We start from the raw sequence: 3,796 nt of genomic DNA, 5'->3' as shown, positions 1-3,796 counted from the left end.
GTAGAAGAGATACACAGTTGGCACTTGTTCATAGTGATTTGTGTGGACCTATGCCTAACCTATCTCTAGGGGGAGCTTCTTACTTTATGACATTTATAGATGATCACTCGAGGAAAGTATGGGTTTACTTTTTCAAGCACAAGGATGAAGCCTTTTAGTGTTTTCAAAACGTTTGTGACACTTGTGGAGAATCAGAGTGGCAAGAAGCTTAAATGCTTACGCACTGACAATGGTGGAGAGTATGTTTCAAAGGCCTTTCAGGACTTTTGTGAGTCAAAAGGTATAAAACGTGAACTTACTGCTCCTTACAATCCTCCTCAAAATGGTGTTGTTGAGAGGATGAATAGGACCATACAAGAGAAGGTCAGAAGTATGTTGTCTAATGCACAACTGCCAAATGGGTTTAGGGTTGAAGCTGTATCAACAACTGTTCATCTTATAAATAGATCTCCTAGCAAGGTTTTGCAGAAGGATTCAGTGGCAGAGATGGTATGGTTAGGCAAAATGCCCTCATACAAGCATCTCAAAGTCTTTGGCTGTGAGGTATATACTCACGTTCCAAAGGAATTTAGGAACAAACTTGAGCCAAAGAATAGAAAGTGCATCTTTCTAGGCTATGGTAATTCTGGTGAGATGGAGTACAGACTTTGGGATCCCGAATCCAGAAAGGTTATCCGCAGCAATGATGTTCACTTTAATGAATCCAAATATCATTTTAAACCAGAGAGGGTTGAGGAGATTAGAAGAGTTGTCTTCCAAGAATATGGACCTGCACGTGCAAGACAAAATGTCAGGGCTCAAGAGGAGCAAGGACAGGATAGATTGGAACCACAGGTTGTGGCTGAGCCTGAGCCACCTATTTTGCGTAGATATGGACGTATCACGCGACCTCGTGATAGGTTTGTTCCATCTATGAACTATGTCATGTTGACTGATTGCAATGAGCCTTCATGTTACAAGGAAGCAGTGCAAATGAAGGACTCCAGGAATTGGCAATTGGCCATGCAGTCAGAGATGACAGCTCTGCATAAAAACCAGACATGGAAGCTAGTTAAATTACCACAGGGCAAAAAGGCTCTACCTTGTAAATGGGTTTACAGGTATAAGATCACCGCTCATGATAGTCGGCCAAAGTACAAAGCAAGGCTTGTTGCCAAGGGCTTTAAGCAAGAACAAGGCATTGATTGATTGCTACTCGCCCAGACATTGCATTTGCAGTGGGAGTAGTAAGTCGATACATGTCAAACCCAGGCAAGAAACATTGGGAGGCAGTGAAAGGAATATTGAGATACCTGAAAGCTACAAAGAGTATGCGTATATGCTATGGGAGTCAGGAGATAAGTGTAAAGGGTTTTACAGACTCAGATTATGCAGGTGACTTAGACAACCGAAGGTCTATGTCAGGGTATGTCTTTACATTGGCTGGTGGAGCAGTATCATGGCGTTCTAGATTACAAGATTGTGTTACTCAGTCTACTACAGAGGCTGAATATGTTGCAGCATCAGAGGCATGCAAAGAATCAATTTGGCTTAATCGACTAGTGACAGATTTGGGAATCAAAGAAGAGATTCCCGTGTTATATTGTGATAGTCAGAGTGCTATACAACTGGATCGCAATCCAGTTTATCACTCAAAGACAAAGCATGTGGATGTGAAGTATCATTTCATCAGGGAAATGCTCGAGGATAAGCAAATTCAGCTTGTCAAAGTTCACACCACAGAAAATCCTACTGATCTACTTACAAAAGGACTTCCCTCAGAGAGCTTTGCGCACTTTTGCAAGCAGTTAGGTGTAGGGTAGTACATCACTTCTCTACATCTTTTGTATATTAGCTTGTATAGTAGCTTCTCTCACACTTAAAGTACCACATTGGACTTTAAGTGGGAGGTTGTTGGGGTATAAAGCCCAATGTGGTCGCCCAGGTAAGTGGGCGGGCTGCCAGGTATGTACACATATTCTTTTGTAAAAACCTAATAAGAACTCACTATGCTCTACACATTACAATAGAGCGAGTTCACCATATCGTCATGCTCTTCTTCTCGCACTCTCTCTCGCATCACACTTCCGCTCGTAATCCTTCAGGCTCCATCCCAATCAAACCCTCCTCTACCAAACCAAACATGGATGCAATGAAATAGAATACACAACCAAGCAAACAAAAATACATAGAGTGCATTCTATGCCTCCTATGATCCTGTCTTGGGTCTTCCTCACTAGGGGAAATAAGATGCCAATTTAGCAACAACACAAGAAGTAGTTCAACTGCATCAACATCATCCATCCTACATTGCTAAAAAATAAAATAACGTATTAAAGAATAATATCAAACAAAAGTGTGATTCCATTTAATTCATCCCTCCCTCTACAGAATTTTAAGTTGATTAGTAAAGTATCTTGGATTTGATGACAATCTTTCCGAGGTCCACTTAAAATTTTAAGTACATCTCCATTCGTCGAGCCTCCTCATCCATCCTCAGCTTCAACAATCTTTTCTCTTGGGCAATCCGCTTCTTCTCACAGTCTTCCATTGTTTGGGCAATCCCTTTCATCCCCTCCCCGAGCACTTTGGCAATAGATCCTAGCGATGTGCATTTGGGCTCTTTCACTTTTTGCACTTTAACTCCTAGAAGGTCTTGGACCTGAGGGATCCGTGTTGCATCCCCCGCATCCACTGCGCCAGCCATACTCGCAGTCTCCTCTACAGTAGTTTCACCCTCTCCTCCACCCTCGCCCCCTGTCTCCCCCCTAATCTCTCACTCCCCCTCAGCCTCTCCATCATTACAGCCATCTCCCTCTTGAGTGCCCTAACTCCCTGCATGAGTGCTTTGCGAGCTAGAACTATCAAAGGCTCTTAGAATCCCCACATATCATGGAGTGGATGACCAGAAAGTGTCGACCACCTCAAAGTATTCCCATGTGGACCTCACCCCCCCCCCCCCCCCCCCCCCCAGCGGTGGTTGTCTTTTACTTTTCTTTTCTATATTTTTTTCTAAGAGTGTCTATGCGGTTCCTGACCTGCTCTGGTGTAAAGGTGCAAGTGACCTCATTGTTTAATTGCAACGTAACTTCCTCCGAATATTTCTGTCTCAAATTGCCTTTATTCACATGAGACCATCGCTCTTCGTAGTGTTTAAGAAAGGTCGATATTGCGGTCTCGTCCCACACTAGTATTGCCACACAAGGGCGTTAAGCCCCCTTGGTGGACTCACTAGATGAGGTCACAGGAGGACGGAATGGAACAGGATCTGGGGCAGTGGACAAAAGAGAAGGCCTAACATTCAATGCGGACATGGTCATAGAAGCCCCCATGCGAGGAGAAGGCCCCATGCGGAAGGCCTGAAGCCTTGGGAAATCAACGGAGAAAATGATGCAGGTGGGGGCCTTAGACGTATGAAGGAAACACCCGGAACAACACTCGGCTGGAGAGGGATGGTCGGTTGGCTCAATCCTATGTTCTCAATTGACTGACCCTCACTCAATGAGCCCCCCCAACCATCCTCTTGAAGCAACTGCATAAACCCTTCGTTCCATTGTCTTTCAAACATTGTTTCGTGACACCCAACACACTAGGCTCTCTCGCAGGAACACTCTCGTGGCTGCCTAACTCTCCCTCATTAACCCTAGCCATTCATTGACTACCTCTAGATCTCTTGGGGATGCGTGCGTTGTAGTGACTCATTGGATTTTGGCATGCAAATCTCCCTAACAATCAATGACATGAATTCATAGACTCAAGCAGGAAAACATGCATTTCGACTATTGGGAGAACAACTCTAGAAGCAAAAGGCAATTTA

General features: G+C 44.2%; 1 pseudogene; it reads right to left on the bottom strand.

The window, feature by feature from the left end:
- Window positions 1-2,383: 2,383 nt before the first annotated feature.
- LOC147447820 (uncharacterized) lies at window positions 2,384-3,311 on the bottom strand (annotated as a pseudogene).
- Window positions 3,312-3,796: the final 485 nt, after the last annotated feature.

Source organism: Adiantum capillus-veneris, chromosome 11 (assembly GCF_014529385.1).
Source record: "Adiantum capillus-veneris isolate H3 chromosome 11, ASM1452938v2, whole genome shotgun sequence".
Classification (NCBI taxonomy): domain Eukaryota; kingdom Viridiplantae; phylum Streptophyta; class Polypodiopsida; order Polypodiales; family Pteridaceae; genus Adiantum; species Adiantum capillus-veneris.
The sequence above is the reverse complement of the archived record's forward strand: the minus strand, read 5'-3'. Positions and strand labels throughout refer to the sequence as shown.